This window comes from Phyllostomus discolor, chromosome 1 (assembly GCF_004126475.2).
Source record: "Phyllostomus discolor isolate MPI-MPIP mPhyDis1 chromosome 1, mPhyDis1.pri.v3, whole genome shotgun sequence".
NCBI lineage: Eukaryota > Metazoa > Chordata > Mammalia > Chiroptera > Phyllostomidae > Phyllostomus > Phyllostomus discolor.
The window spans coordinates 207,834,733-207,859,466 of record NC_040903.2 but is presented as its reverse complement, the minus strand read 5'-3'; the positions used below and the strand labels follow the sequence as shown (position 1 = coordinate 207,859,466).

The 24,734-nt window shown below is 48.8% G+C and overlaps 1 protein-coding gene across 6 annotated transcripts in view; it reads left to right on the top strand.

The window, feature by feature from the left end:
• Window positions 1–24,734, top strand: part of FOXN3 (forkhead box N3) — a 362,322-nt gene that overhangs the window by 122,874 nt on the left and 214,714 nt on the right. Inside the window, exons 1-2 of one of the 6 annotated variants that reach the window (XM_036013065.1) lie at window positions 16,398–16,408; window positions 23,636–23,645. The exons of 4 other annotated variants lie outside the window; for them this stretch is intronic. The gene's annotated coding sequence lies outside the window, so the exon portion shown is untranslated. Of the gene's footprint in view, window positions 1–14,996; window positions 15,018–16,397; window positions 16,409–23,635; window positions 23,646–24,734 lie in introns of those variants that run through there. One more of the 6 variants, XM_036013071.1, reaches the window with a different exon arrangement.

Here is a 24,734-nt window from a genome sequence, read left to right as displayed (position 1 = left end):
GCTGTCCGAGACACCAATGATGGCAGCCCCATCGATGGAGCCTTACCTGGGTGCCAGGCACAGTGGAAAGAGCGTTTTGCAGACTTTTCCCTAGTCCAGGCTTATGACACCCCCCGGACGTAGGTACTCCTCAACCCCATTTTATTTTATTTTTTTAAACATTACACCAGTTTTTTTTAAGATTTTTAAAAAATATTTTATTTATTTTTAGAGAGGGAAGGGAGGGAGAAAGAGAGAGAGAAACATCAATGTGAAGTTGCTGGGGGCTGTCACCTACCACCCAGGCATGTGCCCTGACTGAGAATCGAACCTGTGATGCTTTGGTTCCCAGCCTGCACTCAATCTACTGAGCTACGCCAGCCAGGGCTCAACCCCATTTTAGAGGTGGGGACCTTGAGCTCAAAGGGCAGGTAATCTGAGCTGGTCACCTGGGTAGAGGAGGCTGGGATTCGAACCTCGGTCCCTGTGCTCCGAAGCGATGTTTTAACCTCTGCTCTGCGCCTCCTCCCCCTTCAAGAGGCAAGCTCTACTGTAACCATAAAAACAGACGTCTGAAGGCAGGGGAATGAACGTGTGAGGACTGTCGTAATCCATCAAGTGGCAGATCTTCGGCGGCCTGAGCAATGTGGAGGCTGAGAATGGGCAGCACCTTATTTCTGATGAAACCTGATGCGGAGAAAGTTATTCTTAGCTGCCTTTCCTGGTTGGGTCGGGGTGGGTAGGGGGTGTTCAGTGATGAAGCTGGTGTGGGGAGAGAGCGAGCGAGCCCAGCCACCCTCATGCTCACTATAATAACCTCATCTCCTACGTGTGATTTCAAATCAAAAGGCCACTGTTACACCTTATGTACTACACCTCCCCAAAGAGTGATAACTTCACCAGTACCTGACTTTTTTTTCTTGAAATACTTTCCTTGCTGGGCTCCAGCTTTGCTATTTATCAGGTATTAAAAGATTATAAAACTCATAGGAGATACCAGAGACAAACAGATAGGCAAATTTAAGTTAAAATGAGGAAAAGAAATCATTTCTTTTCTCCACCGAATAACTGTTTCAATGTGATAGATGCTGTTTGCTGTGTTTCCGTTCCGGTTCCTCTGTAGTTCAGTTTCTTCTGATTCATCTTACGTACCATGGCCAGAGTGACCTTGCTAAAGTACTGCTCCCACCCTGGCTGGCATAGCTCAGTGGACTGAGCAAGGGCTGCAAACCAAAGGGTCACAGGTTCGATTCCCAGTCAGGGCACATGCTGGCTTGCAGGCCATGGCCCCCAGCAACCACACATTGATGTTTCTCTCTCTCTCTCTATCTCCCTCCCTTCCCTCTCTAAAAATAAATAAATAAAATCTTAAAAAAATACTGCTCTCATGATGTCATCTCCTGCCTTCCCGAGAATATTCAGTGGCGCCCCATTGTCTAGGATGAAATCTGAACTTGTGGGTTTGGGATTCAGATTCCTTCTTGGCTGATTGATTGATTAATGTGTGTGAGAGAGAAACATTGATTTGTTCCACTTATTTATGCACTCATTGGTTGATTCTTTTTTTAATTTTTATTTATTGATTTTAGAGAAAGGGTGGCAGGAGGGAGGGGGAAGGGAGGGAGGGAGAGAGAGAGAGAAACATTATTATATATTTTTTGTTCCATTTAATTATGCATTCATTGGTTGATTCTTGCATGTGTCCTGACCAGACATTGAACCTGCAACCTTGGTGTATTGGGATGATGCTCTAACCAAATGAGCTACATGGCCAGGACCTAGATACTTCCTCATTCTGGCTTCAGTTCTACCTCTCCAGCCATCTTCCGTTATTCCCATGAGTGATCCTTTTGCTCAGATGAACTGGTCTATTCCATGGTTCTTTGAATATGTTGTTCACCTTTCTTACTTTGAGCATTTGTTTTAATGTTCCTTGTAGTAAAGAACAAATGGAATGTTTTCTTTTCCCTTTTCTTTTTTCTGAAGTCCTACCCTTTCAGGTGCAATTCATAATTTTCCTTTTTTTAAAACCAAACAATTTCGAATATCCCAATTTGGGATTCCTTTCCTTTTCTTTTTTTAAAGTATTTTCTATTGGTTACACTATTACAGTTTTCCCAATTTCCCCCCTTTTATCCCCCCTCCACCCTGCCCCCCCAACCCTCCAGCATTCCCCCTCCCTGCTTAGTTCATGCCCATGGGTCATACGTGTAAGTTCTTTGAGTCCTCTATGCCCCATACCATTTTTTATCTCTCCCTGTCTATTTCATGCCTACTAATTATGCTTCTTCTTCCCTGTACCTTTCTCCCGCCATTCCTCCCTTCCCCCTCCCCACTGAACTCCCTCTGTGTGATGTCTATTTCTCTGATTCTGTTCCTGTTCTGGTTGTTTGCTTAGTTTTTGTTTTTTATTGTTTTTCTTTCTTTTTAGGTTCATTTGCTGATAGTTGTGAGTTTGTTGTCATTTTATTGTTCATATTTTTTATCTTTTTCTTAGGTAAGTCCCTTTAACGTTTCATATAATAAGAGCTTGGTGATGATGAACTCCTTTAACTTGACCTTATCTGGGAAGCACTTTATCTGCCCTTCCATTCTAAATGAAAGCTTTGCTGGATAGAGTAATCTTGGATGTAGTTCCTTGCCTTTCATGACTTCAAATACTTCTTTCCAGCCCCTTCTTGTCTGTAAGGTTTCTTTTGAGAAATCAGCTGATAACCTTATGGGAACTCCTTTGTAGGTAACTGTCTCCTTAACAATGAGGATGTAGCCAACCTGTCTGATGGAGAATTTAAAGCCCTGGTAATCAAAATGCTCACAGAACTGATTGAGCTTGGTCAAAAAAATGAAAGAACAAATGAGAGATACCCAAAATGAAATAAAGCAAAATATTCACGGAACCAACAGTGACAAGAAGGAAACCAGAATTCAAAGCAACGATTTGGAACAAAAGGAAGAAATAAACATCCAACTGGATCAGAACGAAGAAATAAGAATCCAAAAAAATGAAGAGAGGCTGAGGGTTCTCTCGGACAACTTTAAACGTTCCAATGTCCGAATCATAAGGGTGCCAGAAAGAGAAGAACAGCAGCAAGAAATTGAAAATTTATTTGAACAAATAATGAAGGAAAACTTCCCCAATCTGGTGAAGGAAATAGACTTCCAGGATGTCCAGGAGGCCCAGAGAGTCCCAAAGAAGTTGGACCCAAAGAGGAACACACCAAGGCACATCATCCTTTTCTTTCTTTTCTATTTTTTAAGTCACGAGTGGCCAAGAACACTTTATTTTTTCTTTTCGACATCCTGTTCTGTTGCTCCACTGGCTCTTTTTGCCTGGATGCCGGAGAGCTGGGCACTGGCAAGAGCCACGCGAAGATGGCGAATGCCTTGATGTTGTCCTCCTCTGCCGTGACTCTGGCTTCCTGTTTCTGGTAGATATTCCGTATGGGCTTGACAGGTCCTGTCAGCTGGGCAGCCAGCCTGTGTGTCTTCAGCAGAGCTGTCTCCCTGCCCGGAGGCCTGAGGGCTGCCGGGGGAAGAGGATGAGCTCGGAGCGGAACCTCTTCAGCCTTCAGGGACTCGGTGGTCTTGCTCTGCCCCCTCGGATCTGATAGACTAGGCAGTTAGGCCAGGTACGGCATGTCACCAGGGCAGAAAGTCCCAGGTGCCGGGTGCCTAGCAATGGGCAAAACGATAGAAAACAACTGTTACAGGCTAGGACCTCACCCTCAAGGTGGCCTTTCTTCCCACAGCAGCATTCTTTAGTCATGTGACTTAGATTTCCTTAGAGGAGGAACAAGGGGCCTGAGTACAGCCTCAAACTGTTCCCCTTGTACAGTCACTCCCTAAGCATTAAGCCCTCGGGACAATGAGGGTCTGATCAGTATCAGATAATGTCAGGAACAAAGCCTTGGGTCTCTTGACCACAGAGACAGAGTTTTCATCAAACTAGAGATAATGTCTAGTTCTCAGTTCTGTTTCAGCTCCAGGCCCAGGAAAGCAGCCAAACTAGAAGCAGTACCCCACAGCCGTCATCCTTAGGACCAGATGCACCCATGAGTGGCCCTCCACTGCAGTGGTGGAGGACACCCGTGGAAAGTTGATGAATATTCTGCTGAGATCCTTCCCCAGACCTCCCCTAAAATCTCCACCGGAAGAAGACAGATAAAAACCCTTAAGGCAAGGGACCCGCTGTGCTCTGTCTCTCTGGCTCTGTCTCTCTAGAGCATGCCTGTGTCTTTCCCCTCTTCTTTCCTGAGGTGTGTATCCTTTGCTTTCTTTCCTCTAACCTCCATGGGTCCTTCGTTTGCCTCAGTAACTTGTTCCTGCTTCCATGCAGCCCCGCTGGCTCACTTCTTCTGCCTCTGTGACCTTCTTTCTAAAAGGGCTGCATAAACCTCTTTTACTAGAGTTCTGGGCTCTGAATTCTTTCTTAGCCAAACTCAAGGACCGCGGCCTAACATCTCTGCCACCAGATCCACCCAGGCCAGCCACCTGAGCCGCCTCTTTATGAGTGCTGGCCACTCTTCCAGCTTCTAAATAGGTCCAGATGCAGGGCATGTGGCGATGTGGCACCAGGCCTTGTGTCAGTGTGTCCTCTGTGCTGGGCAGTTAAACCATGTGGCAGTGCGCCACTGCCAGTCCTCGTGGACGTGGGGCTGTAAGGTCATGCCGTTTGACCTGGGCACCATGGCTGCCGCCCACAGGCCTTCTCTGAAGGATAATAGCCACCGGAAAAGGGCGGTTTGGGATTTTCCTTATCACATACTGTCTTCTGTTGCAGTCCCGTGTCACGTGGGGCTGTGACTAGGTCATTGCATTGATTACCACAGGGGCTCGATAAGCACCTAATGAAAACAGCATTTCCTGTGCAGCTGGCTTCAAAAGGAGCACTTCCTGTCCCAGCCCTGAAGTTCTGCTCTGCCAAAGGGAAGACCTCTTACCCTTCAGTAAACAAATAGCCAAGTCTTCCTGTCTTGTGTTCAAAAGGCACGTGTTGACGTATTATTTGTCATGCATTTGCCACCCATGACTAATCCTATTTTATGAATGAAATGGAGGCAGAGAGGTGACATACTGGCCTGACCCCACAGAGCTGAGCCGTTCGTTAGTAGAAACAGCACTTGAACCCATTTCTTCTGCTAACTTATTAGGTGACTGTGCCTTTTACATCATGAGTCGTAGGCCATCGGGAACTTCTGTAAATATGCTAGTGCCTTTTCTGATCCTCTCTTCTTTTCTCTGAAGGGCCAGCTAGTAATTAGTTTAAGCTTTGCAGGCTGTGGTGGTTTCTTTGCAACTGCTCATCTCTGCCCCTATAATGGGAAAGCAGCCATGGGTAATTCATAAACTAATGGGTGTGTCTGTGTTACAATAAAACTTTATTTACAAAAACAGGCAGCAGCAGTAAACCTGTTTTTGGCTCAGTTGGTTGGGCATTGTCCCGCAAAGTGAAGGGTTGACAATTTTATTCCCGGTCAGGGCACGTGCCTAGGCTGCGGGTTTGATCCCCGGTGGGGACGTGTGCAAGAGGCAGCAGATCAATGTTTCTTTCCCTCTCTTTCTGCCTCCCTCCCTTCCTCTCAAACAAACAAACAAACAACAGGCGTGGGCTGGATTTGGTCTACGGTCTTAGTTTACTGACCGCACCCCCCTGCCCGCGTTAGAAGGTTTCTTTCTCTCTGTTCCTAATGTCGGGTTGGAAAGTCAAGTTAGCCATAGGAATTTTGAGTTTTACACCTGAGCAGGCCCTGTAGTTGGATATAGACTAATGTGTAAGCTCTGTCCATGTCTGGGAAGACCAGCCGTTGAGGATGACATTGGGAAGTTCAAGGACAGCCTGCACACCCAACCAGCAGTAGAAGGCAGCCACTCTGTGAGCGTGGGACCTGGACTCATAGGAGGCTGTGGAGTATTCAGGAGGTGGCCAGCCCGGTGTCTTCTCTGCTGTCCGGGGGCAGAGTTGTATCGTCACCTGCAGCCTTAGAATGTTCCATCGTGGCCAAAGCCTATGCCTCCAATCTGCAGGCTGTTGCATTTCTCCATTGGAACGTGGATCCCAAGAAAAATCAGAATTATGACAAATGCGTTGCAACGAGTCCACAGCACTGAGCAGTTTTAACTGGCAGCAGAGGGCTGGGGGCGATGCAGTTCCGCCGCATTGAGGTGCCTGGTGGGCAAGTGTCACAAGAGATGGCTGATACCTGTCCCCCAAGGGGAACAGGTAGGCTTGAAAACAAACACGTCTTAAAAACTAGTTACCTGTGTGTTCAACCCCCTGCTCTGCCAAGAGTGTCCACATTCTTTAAGGGCAGTCTCCTACGAAGGGGCTGGAATTTAAGGGTCCGGTCACTAAGAGAGGGCAAGTTTATTCCCCTTTTCCCTGTGCTGAGAGCCAGAGCTATTTGCCCTTTGAACAGAGACGCAGCTCCAGATTGGGATTTGGGGGAAGTTTTCTAGTGTTGTTCAAGGGTTGTGGAAAATATCGGGAAATCCTAGTTCATTCCAGGAAAGAATTTCAGTTGTTTCTTGATAGTTTAAACTGTCACAGGTGGGCGTAGGTAACCGGGTTCTTGGTGATCACAGACAAAGAACTGAACCGAACACACAGAGTTCATAGCAGAAAGAGAGAGAGAGAAGATTTATTAAGCAATAGTACACTCCACAGAACATGGGAGCGGGCCAACTCCGAGCAGAGACTGACCTCAGGGGCTGGAGAGATTCTATTCTTATAGGGAGGATATATATATCCTGGCTAGTTTTGGTGGGCTTTTATTGCGCGTGTACAAGCAGTTCTATTACTTTAAAGCTACTGTGCATGTGGTCTCCCATGATTTTCCTTCACTGGCCCCTGGGGAAGGGGATCACACAATGTTAATTTATTAGAATGCTATTATAATGAAGCAGGGGTCATGTAGCACCTTCTGCCCAAGTGCATTCAGGATTCACCATGATTCAGCGCTATTCCAGAAGGCGGGAACAACCGGTTGGTTTTAGAACCGGGTCTCTGTCCTGTATCGCTGGCCCTGGGGCACCTCTGGAGTTTTCCCCTTTCCTATCTCCTGCCTCACAACTACTGTATGAAGAAAGAAAAGAAGAGCTTTAATCATTCTGTCTAGGAGAAAAGAGACCAGTTCTAGGCAAAATTAATGTAAATAATGAGCAAATAATTCTTTCAGTTAACTCTCAGCTCTCATTCTGTTATGCATCTCTTCATATGTTCTACAATAATAGCAAACATTTACCCTGCGCCACACATCCCTGTGGGCACTTTACACATGTCAACTTATTTAATCCTCCCGGCAGTCCTACGAAGCGGGTAGTGTTCCCTTCCCATTTCACAGGTGAGGACAGCGGGGCACCGACAGGCAGGATGATGGCCCGTGCCCGCACAGCGTGAGCAGGGCTGCACACAGCCTGTGTGGGTAACCCTCCTGCCTCCTAGCCTCTCGTCTTTTAAGTGGATATTGTAGCAGTCAAAAAGAAAGTATGAGTGTATTCTTTCTAACGGGTCTGTTGTTTTTTATAGCAGACCGATCGGTCCCTCATGCAACTTCCTACTTGGCAATGATTTCCAGCACTTGCCATCTGCTGGGCAGGACTCTGCCGTTTAGCTTGTTCAGAAGGTAGGGGTGTCCCCGTGGGCCTTTCTGGTGCAAGGAGTGTTGAGGGAGGTGGAGAACTTCCCCGAGTGACGTCACTTTCAGCTCAGAGTAGCAGACCCGTTTCCCAAGGGTGCCCCTGTTAAGTAATCTCACAGGACAGGTGTAGCAAATCCAAAAGGCCAAAGGTATTAATTTATGGTGAGAAGTGTTACTGCCTGGAAGTGGGCTGGTGAGCTTAGGAATGGGGAAGGGAAGGTGAGATGATTTGAACATTGAGTGCCATTGGAAAAGTCAACTGCTCAGGGTCCCTGTGTAACCCATGCTGTTGTTGCTGACACCCCAACCTCAAGGCCAAGGTCAATGCTGCCCAGTGTGCTGGGTGTGTGGGGCTTGGAAGAGGATTCACCTTTGTGGAATTTGTAGGAGCTTCCAGCATCCTGACCGCTACCCATTTCCAGCCCTACCCTTACTTCAGGGGGAAGCTTTAGTTCTTTACTTATGCTAATGAGGTCCACTCTTTAGAGTCGGGGAACTGGGCAGGTTCTCCTTTTCTCTCTCTGGGACTTTGCATATCTATAGCCCAGGGTAGAAGGGGGCCTTTTGTCTTCTAAAGGGTGGCTCCTGTAGCAGAGCTGAGGCTTCCAGGGTGACTAGGAGCACCAGTGATTACCAGTGACACTGTTTTCATGGCCAAGTCCAAGGCCTTTCCTTGCACTGGTTCCCTAGGCTCCTCTTGGCTTGGTTGCTCACTGCTCCAAGATGGTAAGTCACAGACCACCTTGCAGTTGCATCACTGATGACATGAAATGAGTGACGCCAGAAGACAGCAGGTCCAGTCCTGTGTGCAGGGAGGCCGGGTGGAAGAGGGTTCAGGGAGCCGGGGAGGAGGGCCCCAGAGGAGGCACCCAGTTCATCAGACACCAAATCGAGTCTGCAGGGCGTTCTCCCTAGACTCAGAGCTTTCAGCCATTACGTGGACAACACTGTGGTTCTGAATGGAGAGGGGAGGGATGGCCCGAGGCTGGGGTGAGATCTGGGGAGGGGTGGGTTGCGGAGGAAAAGGAGTTGGGCTCTCTTGCCCAGCTCAGGGCTTTCTCTTCTGCTGTCACACTGGTCCCTGCATTCTCCCTAAAGCAGCCAATGTCCAGCCCTCACTGAGGCTTGGCTATGTGGACCCAAAAGGTGAGCCGCCCCATAGTCTGCTGCTGCCCCCCAGGGTCAGGGTTGAAGCCTCAGCTCAGCAGTGAGGGCTCTCGCTGCTCCGTGGGTTTGAGATGCCCCTTCTTCCCTGGAGCCCTCCCTGGAAGCAGCTGCAGCAGCAGCCAGAGACCAGGAAGGCACACCTGGAGAAGGGGTGGCCCTCCCTTTTCTCTCCTTCTGGTGGGCGAGCCCCAGACCAGGACGGGTAAGGCGGGATGGGGCCCTGGCCAGGAGCCCTTTGGATCAGGCCGCCAACCTTGGTTAGAGTGCAGGCTGCTTCAGGATGCGTGAGGCCCAGGTCCCTGCTCTGTACAATGGGGACAGTAGCGCCTGCCTCAGATAACTGCTGGCAGACAGTCCACGAAGAGCTATGAGTCTGGCGTGCAGTGGGCACCCAGAAGGTGGAGGCCGGCTTTGCGTGGCCCGAAGCCTGTTTAGTCTGGGCGGTGAGGGTCTTGAGGGAGGAATGTAAAATTGCAAATAATAAAATCAGGTGTAACAGTAAAGCATTTATGTCAAATGATGAAAGAAAACACAGAAGGTAGAGCATTCAAAAGTTGGCATCCCAAACATCACAAAATATAACATAAATAAATACATACACAACCTAATATTTGTAGTCAGCTGTTCCGTGTGTGTCTGCTTTACTTTTTTTCCTGACATTCTTTGCGCTGTGTACCCTTTGCCCATTTCATGTGACAGTGATTGTGGAGTGTCATTTCCTCCTGAGAGAATAGCAAGACAACTCACTCATTTTCCTAGCACGATTGACTAGGATTTGCATTTTATTTTTTTCATCGTCTAGTCAAGAAAGTTTTTTTTTAAGATTTTTAAAAATTTTTATTCACTTTTTTTTAGAGAGAGAGAGAGAGAGAGAAACAGAGAAACATCAATGTGCGGTTGCTGGGGGTTATGGCCTGCAACCCAGGCATGTACCCTGGCTGGGAATCGAACCTGGGACACTTTGGTTCCCAGCCCGAGCTCAATCCACTGAGCTACGCCAGCCAGGGCTCAAGAAAGTTTTTTAGCTTCTCAACTGACTATGGATAATGTCATGTAAATTTTTAGGGCTGTCAAATTTGGGGGACCTTTCTCAAGTTTTTTTTCATATGTGTTTCCATCAGGGTTTGGAGCATGTTAAGGCTATTTTTGTGCAGTGACTCATCTTAGATGCTGAAGATGCTCATTGAACATGCTCTGGGGTCCTTCCCACGGTTGTGGGGAGGGCCTGTGTGAGTGATGGGTGCTGAGGTTCAGTATCTCATGGTAAATTCTTCTATGAGTATTCAATAAATGTTAACTAGGTCCCGTTTTATTGTACTTATTGACACTCATCTTTTTAATGTGATAGTTTCAGACTTACTAAAGAAAAGGTTCTCACTGACACTAAATATAATCTTGAGTCAGTTAAGTCATTCATTCGGTGTCATTTGTTAACCCTCTGCTTTGATCCGCCTCCCCTCGCATTGATCTTTGGGAGCATCTGATGACACAAAGCAGGTAAAATACAGCTCGGTGTCTTCATGTGACAACTGCTGGTTAAAAACCAACATTCAGTTGAGTACAATTGAAGGTGTAATTGGCTTTTTGAAATGACTCACCAGCCGGGCAGCCACCCATGCAGCCAAAGAAGGGAGCTGCTGGAAGTTGTCTAGAGTGAGGGGAAGGTGCGTATGGGCAGAAACTTACTGTCAAAAGGAAGGAAAGGATCATCCCAGGCCAGGCTGGGGGCTTATCGCGCAGATCAGGACAATCCGGACGGGTTTGTCACATGCCTGGGAGGGGCTGACTTTCCCTGTAGCCTCGGTTTGCAGTCCCGGGGGCAGGGAACTCCACCCTGTTCTTTGTTTCCGTCCTCACCTTTCTCTCAGGACGCAGTCTGGGGCTCGGCACTTGGGGAGGTAAAGCTGAGATGTCGTCCCTTTGGGAGGTCAGAATGGGCCCGGCTGCTGGTCACACTCAGACCCGGGTGTGAGTCCCCGACTCCCCCGTGAATCAGTGAATCAGAGCCCCGTGCTCTCTGCAGCGAATCTACACCCGTGGGTAACACTCTACCAACACAGCCACATTCACACCCTAAGCCCTCCTTTTAAAGTGCTCAGTGGTCCTTAATGTCATGCTTTGCACCCACATCTCTTTCTTCTTATCAAGTTCAGCCACTAAATTTGCTGAAGCGTGGTTTTCTGTGTTTTGTACTATTAAAGACTGCTACGGCAGAAACATCGCTGGATAGGGATGGCTCTTGACTAAGGAGTGGGATCCCCCTGTAACTACGTGATTATCTGTTGGGACGCTTTGGGCTGCAAGTGATGGAAAAGCTGGTTCAGTGTCTAAACAGAAGAAACCTGTTGGCCGGTGCCCGAAAGTCTGAACTAGACCTCCAGCCCCAGTCCAAAGCCTCTGGAGCGGATGAAGGGGTCCGTTCCACCCAAACCACAAGGCTGAGACATTTGGGGTGCTGTCGGGAAGGGAGAGGAGAAGAGTAGACACCAGAGAGGAAACTCCCAGTGTGTACTCTGCCGTGTGGGCCTAGCTGGGTCGCCCCATTCCGTTAGGGGCTTGCCCGACACCATCAGCCAAGTCTTTCCCAAGAGCAACCTTTAAGATTTTATTTTCTTTTTGTATTCATTGGTTGTTGTAAGGAAGAAATAATCCTTTGCTGGCGAGTGCTGTAAAGCTAAGTATGTCATCAGTAAACAAATAGCTCTGTTTAGATCAAATGGCAAGTCGGGGCAGCCGGGTGTCGGCACCTCGCTTCCTTCCCGCGAGTCGTAGATTTTGATCTAGAAAAACGCGATGGAAGATGTGAGGCAGCAGCCATAGGCAAAGGCGTATGAAACCTGCTCGGACTTGGTAAGCGTGTGTCTGCGCGGCACGTGTCCCCTGGCTGCTGGTTCACAAAGACCGGGAAGGTCTGAGCAGCTTCCTTCCCTTCCCATAACCACGCGCGGTTCGCCGTGGTGCTGGTGTCACGAAGGGGCCACGAGAGCTTTGATCTGGTTTCCGAGGGAGCTGGTGTGGGCAGAAGCCAGAGAGTGACTCCGAAAGGCAGTGGAATCACATCCCTCCGGATCGCTGAGGGTTCCTGGGGACGGAAACCACAGACCTCAGCCTTCTACTGGGTCCACTTTCTGCAGAGCCTTTGGCTAGGCTTGCGGCGAGACTCTGGTAGCGGCCCGTGGAAATCTTTCAAGGAAGCGTCTGGGGTGGGTCACAAGGGAACCAGCTCCTTGGCGTGGTGCTCAAGTCCATTCGGCGGTGCCATGGGTGCCGGAGGGGCAGTGGGCTGTGGGAGCGTGTGCCCACTCCATGTCCAGGGCGCAGGGCAGTGTGAAGGCCGCAGAGGACCTATGGGGCATCGGGCTGCCTTAGTAGGGGAGTTTTCCCTCCTGTGCAGGTGATACGGGAAACGTTAATCCAATCAGTAGTATAGTTGGTATATTTTCGAGGTGGCTGGCTAATTTTGTAACATATTTATACGGTTGGCAAAGGTGGATCTGGGCCTTGACCTAATTCTCTGTAATAAAGCTTTTGGAAGAACGTTCTAGCGTGGTCGTCGATGGTGTTTCCACACTGGCAGACAGCCACCTACCTTGGTGGGCAAAGTGCAGAAGAAATTGTCTGAAATTGTTTTCTAGTCAAATGTTTGGACTTTGGAAGCATTAACTCGCAGTGAAACCATCAGATCTTTATCCCTGTGGCCGGAGGATACTGTGAGAAGGTGCCTGGTCGGCCTGGGGAGAGTGGGATGAGGCGGGGGGAAGAGGAGACTGTTTTGCTGTAGACCCCTTCCCAGCGGCACGTCCCTCCTGAGGGTCTGTCGGGGCTGGGGGGGGGGGGGGAGATGTGGGCCACGCTTAGAGTTGCAGACCTGGCCTCTGGAGTTGTCGACTGTCCTGAGTTGGTTTTTTTCCCCCCTCCAAAGTCTTTCGTGTTTTATGATGCAGAAAGGGGCAGAGTGCTGGTGTGTGAGCCTCGCCTGGGTATCTGGGTATTTTGCACATGTGCCTGCCTGTTCTGGGAGTGGGGTCCGTGTTTGAGAGAGCACCGGGAGCCGAGTCTGTGTGGGTAGAAAGGGCGTCTGTGGTTATTGGTCCCTTTGAAAAAATGCTATGTCGCCCTGGCTGGCGTAGCTCAGTGGACTGAGCGCGGGCTGCGAACCAAAGTGTCACAGGTTCGATTCCCAGTCAGGCCACATGCCTGGGTTGCAGGCCATGGCCCCCAGCAACCGCACATTGATGTTTCTCTCTCTCTCTCTCTTTCTCCCTCCCTTCCCTCTCTAAAAATAAATATTTAAAAAAAATGCTACGTAAAAAAACAAACCAAACCCCAAAAGTTGTAACAAAGAAGCCCAAGAGGCAGATTGTCAGCAGCAAGTTCTGTTCTTTGACCTTGGCAATGAGATCTTGGATCACGTGAATAGACAGGAGAGGGCAGTGGGTAAGAGGGTGGCCTCTTCAGGCCAAAAAGACGGGGGTGGGGGGGGTCTCAGCTTTTCATTTCACCTCTATGAGCACCAATTGTTGACCCCGGCCCATGACTTAAGTTCTTTAAGCTTCAGTATCCTCGTCTGTAAGAGAGGACGGCAGCACCTGTGTGTGGAAGGAGGAAATAAATAATGCAAGTAAAGCTCTTGGCGCGGTGCCCGGCCTGGAGGCAGCCTTGGAGAGCTCCCGTCCTGCGTGTTTTGTAATCCTTTGGGGAGAAGTACATCGGGGACTCTGTGATCGCTGGTTTGGCTGAACCTCTTCGGGCCAAAGGGACATTAATGTGTGACCCTCTCGAGAAAATTGGGAGAAAGATGGTATTAGGACCACCTCTGGTCAAGCCAGATCTCCCTCCTGTGAAGGGAGAGGTGACCTCTGCCTGTCAGGCCCGTTCCCAAAAAGAAGCCACATGGGGCTTGGTTTCGACACGGTGTTTTGCCCACACCGGTCACGGAGGGGTGACAGGAATCTGGTGGGAGGAGGGCTGCAGAGCAGCTGGGGCTTAAATGGGATGTCATTTTAGACTTCTCCATTTCCTCGGCATTGGGTTTTTACATGGTGATTGATTGAAAAAAAAAAAAAAAAAAAGAAACAACTGCAAGAACTCTTGCACAGAGAAGGAAAGAAGGGCCTTCTACCGGATACAGAAACGTGCATAAAAAACATGCTAAACAACAGGTGAGCACCAACCGGACTGCTGTCCACCAGGCAGCCAGGTCCTCGGCTGTAAACATGGCGGGACTCCCCTTTCTCCGCTTCAGAGAAAGGTGGCTTTGCGTCTCAGACGGCAGAAAAGGCTGGACAAGCCTTTTCGTTTGTGGGCAAGAAACTGAAAACCACGTGGAGATTTTCCTTAAGTGGAACCAGAGCTGGTCCCCGTCTCATTTGGAAGTGAAAGCCCTGGCCTTCACTTGCCTCTTAGTTTCTTTCTCCTACGTTAGGCAAGATTCTCCGGCCCCCCAAAATCCATTCATGTTTTACCCCCCTGCAATCTCGAAGTGTGCGTGGGGCCCCGGCCAGCTTCAGACCTTTCTGCTTTCACTTTTGGTTGCTCCGAACCTTCATCTGGCAGCATTTGAGTGTGCGTTTTCTGTGGCTTCTCTGGGGCTCCTTTTCAGAGTATTCAAAGCAGTTTAAAAATACACAATGTTCAGCGATCTGACCGAGAACTCATGTAAGTACTTATTCGGGGAGTGTTTTTAAGGAAAAAAAAACCTATTAGATAGATTTGAAATTCTTAACTCTTACTTGACTGCATCTTGGACATCGATTTTTGAGGAGGTTGGAAGAGCAGGGGACTGCTTCTCCCCAGCCAGCGATTCTCGTAGGGGCAGTAGCAGCACACGGCAGCGTTCGTGAGAACCGGGGAGCTAAGGTGATGTATTTAATATTAAACAGGAAACTGCCAGTTGTCTGCAGCAAACGGCGGTGGGTTTTCGACAGACCTGCTGCTGGGTCTGTCTGGGCCGAAAAGCCTGACTCGAGGCCGGCCGTCTCTTTTTCTCACGTGACGACCGTGCGTTTTCGTGGAAGTCTTCATGGAAACATGAGCACGGGAAGCAGGTTCTGTGCCGTAAGGTTGGGGAGCGGCGTGTGTGCACCGGAACCGAAGGCGACGTGGAAGCCAGCAGAGGCCCTCTCCGAGGATGGAGAATGCCGTGCGCCTTGGCTGCAGCCTGGGCTCAGGGCTGTGGCGCCCCCGACACGTGCGTCTGAGCATTCTTTCCGAAGACCTGGGCTTCGTCGTAAGGTCAGCCTGCAATTTCTAGAGAACAGAACTGGCTGCTATTTTTAGAGCATCGTGATTGCTCATAATAACTAATGGGGGGAAAAAAAAACTCAACAGAGAAATAAATGTGTAACAGCTGTGTCTGCTTAAACTTGATTAAAGGCCGTTAAAAAAAAAGTAAACAGAAGAATGAGTGTGACAATGGACGAGGCGGAGACAAGTATCTCTTTCACTGTGAAAAGTTTTACAGACACAACTCGCTGCACTTCGGCGGCCGGCGTTGCCTGTGTTTAAAGTTTACTTTACTGTTTGTCTGGAGTGGGATCAGTGTTGTAGTGAATAATTTATAGCCAGCATGAATGAGCTCATTAGTCACCTTTTCAGACTTTAAATGAGTTTTGTGGTTGTCATTACTCGAGCCTTCTGTTCAGCCGCCGAGCAAAATGACAGTTTGGCAGTTGGCTGCCTTGTCGAGGGGTGGCCTGCTCCGCTTCAGGTCTGTGTCGCTTTTGTGTCTCATGGAAACCTGCCCTTTCTGCCCCCGCATGGCTCCAGGGACACGCTTACGTGGCAGATGCCTTTTGCACCCCAGGTTTAAATGAGAAGTTTTTGGGGGGGATTAAACAAAAACCATCTTTCAATGGCATCTGCCAGACGGAAGGAACTGGACGGAGTGAGCTTTCTCAGCAACGGCTGCGTCTTATTCCCTTTGTGCTCGGTTTGATATTCTAGTTATTCCAAAGCGGCGAGCTGGGGAGTGTGGTGGCGCCTCTGAGCCAGGCTCTCGCACACGGTGGCAGGCGTTTCAGACCCAGGGGTGTCCCTGGGGTCTGGAGGGGGCAGGCTGGTTCAGAGTGGGTTTGCATTGTCACACTCCTGAACATCGGTGTAATGGGAGTCTGTATGGATGCAGAAATTGACCCCAGCAAATCTACCTGACCAGATTTCCAGGCCAGAGAAGACCACATTTTTCTTCTATAATGGGGTCAACAAGGTGACCTTTCAGGATCCCCCAGCCATCTCAGGGGTCCAGGTCATTGAGAATGGCCATTCTTCTTTCCCTTCTACATGTCCTCCCGCCGCGGATCCATGGGGGAATGCGAACTGTTGCAGCTGCCGGCTCATCGTGCCCTTGGAGACTTGCCTGGGAAGCTGGTAGGTGGGGAGGACGAGCCTGGGCATGATGCTAGCAGGTGGCGTTTCTTTGGAACCGACGTCATGAGGTTCATCCCTCCCTTTGAAGCCGGCCTGGGCAGCCTCTGGAGAGTGCTGACATCCGCTCTCTGGGACTGGACTCCTTCTGGAAGCCCAGGACACCGGGGTGTGCCCGCCTCCGCCCTCACGCAGCTCCGCTGGTACTCTGGGTGCACGGGTGCCTACCTGGGGCATCTCAGCCAACCGCCTGGACCCCTGTTTGGGGGGCACTTTGACATTCGCAATGAGCAACAGGCACTAATGACTGCCATCACCCACGTGGGCAGTACCCCCTTCAGGGATCCATATTGGTAGACAGCTGGCCCAGCGCTGTGTGAGGCATGTAGCAAAGATGCTCAGTATTCTTCTGTGGAAAACATGCCAACTTAAAAAGGACGCCTAGTTGTTTGGGGGCCAAAACTTTGAAGCGAGTCAGAGTCACATGTCTGGCTACGGAGAAACGAGGTGGTTGGTTGCACCCACAGCGAGACAGCAACCATCCGTGCGGCTACTTCCTTTCCCGCCCCCACCCTTGCGAGGCTGAGTGCAGTGTGCACTCCTGCTGCACCTGAATCGCGACTTTAAAGGCCCGAGCGATGCTATTTTTGGAAGGGGTGGGGTTTCGCGACGGAAAGTGGTGGTGAACTCCGCTCTCCAGCCGAGGAGAAAAAAAGCCTTCAGGTTTGGCTGTTGTAGTTAAGTGGCTGGTCTTCCTAAAAGAACTTGGTACAGTAGGGAAATCCTTCGGTAATGTTTAAATCTCTGTCCTGTGTCCCGGAGAGTTCATCACACGGAGAGCTTTTTTGTTTTAAAAAGACAAACTTCAAGAGAAGACTTGATTGTTTTCCTTCACATCCCTGTGCACCAGAAAGAGAAGGGAAGTCATTTCTTGGCCCGGCGGGCCGAGCCTTTGGCAGACGCAGGCCCCGGGGCGCAGGAGGCTGCCTGGTGCTGGGTGTGCTGGCTGGAGAGAGGGAAACAATGAAACTCCGGGGGAGGAAAAGGTTGATGCTGCTGCTTTGCTTTGACTGATCTGTCTAGTTCTCAGATACCAGGATGGGAGAGGGACAGAAGGGAGCTTCTCATGTTTCTGTTAAGGGACCCGGGGTTTAGGCAACGGCTGTGCCACGTGCTATGAGCAAAGGGGAAGAAGACAGGGTCCTTGCCGCTCCACACTCCAGTGATCTGTTTCGCGCTCAGTGTCTAAACCACTGACTTCTTATTAGAAAGATACACTGTGTCACATTGGTTATGACATAGAAGCTGAACTTCTGTTTTTGCAAGTAGTACCTTTTCATTCAATGTAAAGGTTCCCTTTCCCTTCTTCCTTCCTTCATTTCCTAGTCACAGTTTTTCCTCCCTGAGGCTCTGCTGCTCCTGTCCTTCTCGTCCTCGAGCCCCAAGAAGTTCCCTTAGAGGCCAAAAAGCTCTGGATCGATCTGAAACCTCCTTTGATGCATTGATAGGAAACTCAGACCGTGTGGGTTCAAATCCCGGCCCCATCAGTTACCAGCTATGTGACCGTGGGCAGGTGGCTAAATCCCTCTGTGCTTCAGGTCCTCATTTATAACTCGGACATAATGGTATGAAATGAATGAAGCCTTAGAATACTTTCTGGTACTGAATAAGTGCTATTTAAGTGCCTTTGAATACAGCTGATCTTCATTATTCACAGGTTCAATATTTGCAAATTTGCATTCTTGCTAATCTAACAATCGCCAGAGGGGAGGGGGGAGGGGATAATGGAGGGAAGGGTTTTCAGTAATTACTATAAAGGACACGTGGACAAAACCAAGGGGGAGGGTGGAAGCAAGGGAGGGAGGTGGGTTTGGGGGAGGTGGGAGGAGGGGGAGGGAGAAAGTACAGACAACTGTAATTGAACAACAATAAAATAATTTAAATTAAAAAATTTATTCTAACCCCCAAATCAAAGATCATGGCACTCTCACGGTCACGTGGACATAACGTAGCGGGACGAAAGTTTGAGTTGCCCAGCACACACACACACACACACACACACACATGCACATACTTCCAGCTGAGACAGGGCGAGGTGGAGATCTGGCCACTTGCTTCAGCTCTCACGCTGCACACGGGTGTCCTTGCCATGCATTTCGTTGGCCATGTTGCTGTTTAAAATGGGCCCCGAATGTAGTGCTACAGTGTCATTCAGTGTTCTGAGCATGCCAAGGCTGATTGCTGTTAGGCAGACTTTGTTGCAATGTGAGTTATAGTTCTGTTGGCCGCAGGTTCAATGTTAATGAATCAACAATCGATGCCAAATAAGGGTCTTTAAACGGAAACACAGAGAAAATAAGGTTATGTGTTGGTTAGTTAATGAGTAAGTGACCACAGCGCACGGAACCTAACCCTGTATTTCCTGCAGGAGCGGTGGCTCAGTATTTGCTAACTTCATCCTTTGTGGAGACCGTAGAACACAACCAACCAGAATGACCAGACTTGACTCCAGGTGAATGGGGTCCAGGAGTTCCGAGTGGGAGCCTCTTCTAGGGCAGCTCCTGGCTGCAGGGAGCATCCTGGGGAAGACAAGATAAAACCGTAGTTGGTCTCTTGTAACCATAAGTTGTTACAGAAGAACAATCTGGAAATAGAGAGTAAATGTCCTCCCTACCCCCATAAACTCTTAATTCAGGCATATTTCCTCTCGTCTTTGTGCCTACTTAAGAGTTTGTGGACAAAGTTTGGTCCTCAAAGCCTGTCAATTGAAAGCCTCCCTACAACCAGACAACAGACCTCAGAGTGTAGACTATAATATTGGTTACACTTAATAATTCTGTTTGCTTGGAGCACCAGCCCTTTCAGAAAGGGATCATTTTGTCCCTTCAAATCGAAAAGATTAAGAAATGTGTCAATTTGGTGAAAAGCTCTGATAACATATTTTATTTTCCCCCAAACACTTACTTTGTGAAACGTTTGCAAATGGTTTCACATGTCCAGTATACAAGACTGTGAACGTGATTCACAAAAGGGAAAGGTCCACTTAAAACGGCTTGAAGCCCTGGCTGGCATAGCTCAGTGGATTGAGCGCGGGCTGGGAACCAAAGTGTCCCAGGTTCGATCCCCAGCCAGGGTACATGCCTGGGTTGCAGGCCATAAACCCCAGCAACCACACATTGATGTCTCTCTCTCCCTCTCTCTATCTCCCTCCCTTCCCTCTCTAAAAATAAATAAAAAATCTTTAAAAAAAATAAAAAATAAAATAGCTTGAAAATGCAATGGCAGGGAACAAAGGGAAGCTGGGGCACTGGGGCCCATACAATAACACGCCTCTAGCCTCTTCTTTCTGCCATTTGCAGGTTTTCATGATTTCAAACAATGTTGCAGCAAACACCCTCCTAGATACATTGTCGCATACCTCCGTGCTTTCATTCAGTCTATACTGAGTGATAGGCACGGGGCAGGTGCTGTGTGCATTGCTGAGCAGCCGTCCTGCTTTCCTGGAGCTCATTGCCTCCCGTGGGAAGGCAGTCTGGTGGGGAAGTTCACTGGCGTCAATTCCTAGCGTTTGGAAACTTGGGGTCAATGGCAGTGCTCGCTTAAGTTGTAGTTCGGTTTGTCAGAGGTCCAGCCCTCTTGCAGGGTTGTACCAAGCCCCTTGGCTCCCAACGACCCTCACCAACATTTGATTGTTCTTTTTAAGTCTGTGCCGACCTGACAGGTGAAAGGAGATACCATAACCACACTCTGCACTGCTATGCTTTTATTTAACTGAGCGTCTTTTCATGGGTGTATCACCATGTTTGTTTCTCCTTTTGTGAATTTGCCCTTTTAACATCGGGGTGATAAATTTTTTTTTTCTCGGTTGAGTTGTAACGGTTATAAATTTAAAATATTAATCCTTTCATAGGGATGTCAACTATTTCCTCATTTTTGATTAACCTGATTTATGACTGCTGGTACTGTACACAAATTTTAAATTGTTATGCAGCCAAATATGTCCGTAATTTCCCTTTGGTTTATAAGATTTATTTAACAAAAGTAGCGCTAAGTGCAAGGGCATTATCATATGTTTTTTTTTTACAAGTATTATTTCATTTGATCTTCGTCACAAGCCTATGGAATGGGTATTGCTATTGGTTTCTCCCTCCCACTCCCTTTTGAAGATGAAGAAACTAGGTGCAGGGAAAGAAGTTAAGTGTCTTGGCCAGTGTCAGCTGGTGAGCCGTGGAGCAGACGGACCCAGCCCCGGGTTCTGACGCTAGCCACCGTGCTGCGCCATCTCTGGCTGTGGTACTGGGCTCTTGGCGTGTGTATTTGTAGTTGCTTCGTGAATGCTCGCCGAGTCTCCCCCAGTCCTTGTTTCTCTCGGTTCCTTCCCAGGCCCCTGCACACACAGTCACTAGATGTTTGATAGATACTTGGCGGCTGCATGGATCGACTAAGCCGGCATTCTGGATCGTCAGCTCACACTGGTGTTTATGCTCCGGGAGGAGTTGACAGGTTCTGTGTTTCCATTTCGCCTCCAGCAGGTGACTTGATAAGCTCAGGTTTGGCTCTGGCACCTGAGCTAATGCACTTCGCTGCACCACCGGTTGGGCTGTACTTTCCCTTCCCACACACCCCTCCTTCCCTCATCAAATAAGCTTCCTGGCTCTACTCCCTGCTGGAGAAATCTAATAAGCCTTTTCCCAGGCACCACCCTTCGGAACCTGTCACGTAAACACCAAGAATGCACAAGAGGAAAACCCCAAGTGAAACTCCAAATGACGCCTGGCCAAGTTTTGGAGCTCACCATGAGGCAGAGGGTCTTCCAGCTGGGCGCTGGCCTCTCTTCTGCACTGGAGGGAAGGAAGGAAGGAGCTTTTTTTGTCATTGCAAAGTGCATTCTCAAGTTATGCCCAAGAGACTCTTAGTCCGCCCAGGATGAAGGAGTTTCCTTTGACCGTAAGCACCCCCTCTCCTCTCATATTCAATCACTGGGCAAATCCTCTTGGTTCTTCTTCGGAAGGTTCTTGTGCATTCTCCAATTCAGCGGGTCTCAGAGTACAGACCCTGGAGCAGCAGAAGCAGCCACCACCTGGGAGCTTGTTAGACATGTGAATTCTCAGGTCCCAGCCCAGACCTACGGAGTTGGAAACTCTGGGGGTGGGGCCTGGCAAGCTGGGCTTGGACAACCCTACAGGGAATTCTGATGCACACCCCAGTCTGAGAACCACCGCTCTCTAATGGACCCCCCCTTTTATTATTAGATGTTATAAATGTGATAGGTGCTCAATGGATACAATGTGGAAAATATAGACAAGGATGAAAGAAGCAGACAAAAAAAATTACCCAAAACTCTACTAGTTAGAGGGAACCACTGCTTTAATATTTTAGCATTTTTTTTCTCATTAAAAACACACATTAAAAATAACCTTTATTCACCCTGGCTGGCGTAGCTCAGTGAATTGAGCGCAAGCTATGAACCAAAGTCTCAGGTTCGATTCCCAGTCAGGGTACATGCCTGGGTTGCAGGCCATGAGCCCCAGCAACCGCACATTGATGTTTCTCTCTCTCTTTCTCCCTCCCTTCCCTCTCTAAAAATAAATAAAATAAAATCTTAAAAAAAAAGAACATAGTGTCTCCAATTAAAAAAAAATAACCTTTATTCTCTTTTGTGTATGAATCACTGCAGTGTTTTTGGAGAGGTTCTGCCTGGTTTGGTCTTCTGTTGTCTCCTTTCCTCTTCCATCCTGGATTCATCCTGGAATTCATGTCCCCCGCTCCTTCCTCCCCACTCCCTTCTCCTCCAAATTGAGATATACTTACATGTGACACTGTGTAAGCATATTGATTGGATACATTATATTACAATGTGATTGCCACTGTAGCTTAGCTAACACCTTTATCATGTCACATGATTTTTTCTAGTCTTGGGAACAGCTGAGATCTGGTCATGTAGCAACTTTAACATTTATAATAGTTGTGCTCTCTGCAATCACTGTACTGTGTATTAGGTTTCCAGAACTTATTTGCTAGTTGTAAGCCATTCTTACTTCAAGTGTTTCTGAGAGTGCAACTTCTTGGACTCAGAAATATTCAATGTTTCCTCTTGTCCTCCCAATGACTGCATATGAACTGCTCACCTTAGCATTCAAGAAGTTTGTGATATGGTATTTACACTTTACCCACTAATATGCATGTTCTGTAAGAAAGAAAGAAAGAAAAAAAAGCCTTGTATCTCAGGCACCTGTCAGAGTTCCATGTAATTGGTAGGCACTCAGTGAATATTTGTTCAATGAACAAATGTATCTTCTAATACAATCAGGTCGTATTTGATAAATCTGTTTGTGCCATTCATTTCTACTTCCTGGAACAGCAGTTTGTGCTATGTGGTGCTTTGTCAATGCACACGTCTGGGACCCACCCAGGGAGAGTCTGGTGCCTTCGGTGTGGTGCCCTGGATAGCCCTACTAGAGAAGCTCTGGTCTGTAATACCCCTTCCCCAATTCCATGGGTCAAACACCCACCCACCTACCTATAGGAGATATTCCTCCTCCCAAAGTCATCTCCCTCCCCTCCCAGGTCCTGTTGTACTTGCCTCAGCTGTTAGCTTGTGGGCAGAGGGGAGGAGTCACCTGACTTGGGCTAAGCCAATCAGATGATTTCCCTGAGAATTTGAACTCTGTTATGGAAGACTGAGGCAGTCTGACGGTGGTGAGTGCTAAAGTGAGAAGATCCTTAGGACTTATGTACCAGTTTGAAGGGTCCTGGATGAGGAGACCGTCTTCCTAGGCCTGCCTCAGCTTCCTCCTTAGGATGGACAGTCCCTCAGGTCTTCCCACCTGCAGCAAACACTCTCGCTGCTCATCTTCCCCAGCCACTCCTGCCAGGAGCAGGATCACAGGGCTTTACACGGGCTGTTCCACAAATAGTCACATCGGCCAAGTAATCAGCAATGGGGGAGGGGCTTTCATGTTCCGGGGCAGAGAAGAAGCTCGTTGGAGAAGAAAGCGAGAACCGTCGAGGGGAGAGGCATTCCTCCCGGTAGAGGAGGAGCCTCAGGCCCCACACTGACTGCTGGAATGGGGTGCGCCTGCTCCCAGGCCCTCTGTGCTGTCTGTTCCAGGACCAGACGGAGCTGCAGACTGAACAGTTCCATCTAGTCCCCAGTGAGGGAACTGGTGCTGGCCACGGTGGCTGCTAGGATACACATACAATCCTGCTGTCAGATGTGTTTTCAAACAGTTCCACTTGCATCTTTGAGACTTCCCAGGACATAAGGCACAAGGGTAGTTTTTGAAAGTTCCAGAGGGGAATTAAGAGGGAGGTTGTTTCTAAGCGAGTTTGGTCCCTGTACCATTTTGTCAGGTAGCATGTCCCAGAGCCGGGGCTCTATGGAATTACAAGGTGCCAAGGCCACACTAAGCTTTCCTTTGGCTTTCAGTTAAGGCCTGGATCCCCTGTTGCAGGCAGGCAGGCAGGCAGACCTGTGAGTTCTGCAGTCTGAATCAGGCAGGGCTGGTCCACCACTTCAGGCGATACCCTCCCACTTTTGTGATAACAGCAAGAGAGATTAAGATATATGCTTGAGAATGGAAGAAACCCAAACAACAACACACATGAAGAAGGCGAGCTACTAAAAGGCAGTTTACCTCACTGCACTCCACCCTCTGCCTATGGCTTCTCCTGGCCCAAGGCTTGCTCATCTTTACCTCTCTGTTCGCCTGGGGTGGCTGGTGCAGACACTGGAGGCTAAGAGTTTGCACAGAGAGTTTCTCAGAATGACATATTCCATGTGCAATAACCTTCAGGTCACATCCTCCCATTCTGAACTCTGAGTAAGAAGGAGAGTGCTGGGGTGAAAATAACCTGCCGCCTCTGCTTTAACGTAAAAGAGGTTTCTAGCTCTCGTGTGAGTGTGGTTGGGGATTGGCAGGGCTGGTAACCGACTACTCCTCCTGGCCAGTGAGGGGTGGGGACAAAGGTCTCTCACCTTGGTTCCTTTGATGGGAGATTCGGCACTCTCAACTGATATGCAGATGAGGGGTGGGGACCTGCACTAGATGAGCTTCTGTCTGGGCTTTGTTGCCAGTTCTGACTTCAGAGATGACCTGGCGTGTTTCTCTTACCTCACACCTTTTCCTGGTGGCTTAGGGTAAGTCACAGCTAGTGCCCAGTCATTAATGGGGTGGGGCTGAGTGAACAGGGCTGCCCCTCAGCCTCTACCTCTGAATCATCTTCTGGCTGAGGTTTGCCGTCCTGCTGGTAAGTAGCACAGCCTGTGCTGAGTATTCTCACTGAAGACTTGCCACCCACCATCTTGAAGCTTTGTGAAGCTTTAGAGAGTTTGGGGGGTTCCTTAGTTTTGAAATTAAGAAAAATTTCAGACACCCAATGGGACTTTTCTTCCCCTTTGGCTGGGTTACAAAGTACTGCAAGCCAGAGGGGTTTCTGATGGCAATCACCCCGGGGCCTTCTTACTGTTTTTATTTATTTTTTTCTGTAGTTTGCAAATAGCTCAACATGGCCTTTCCACTGGCCCAGGTGGGTTCAGGTAGGGGTGGCAGGAGTGACCTGGACTTCAGTGGAGGAACCTGCTGA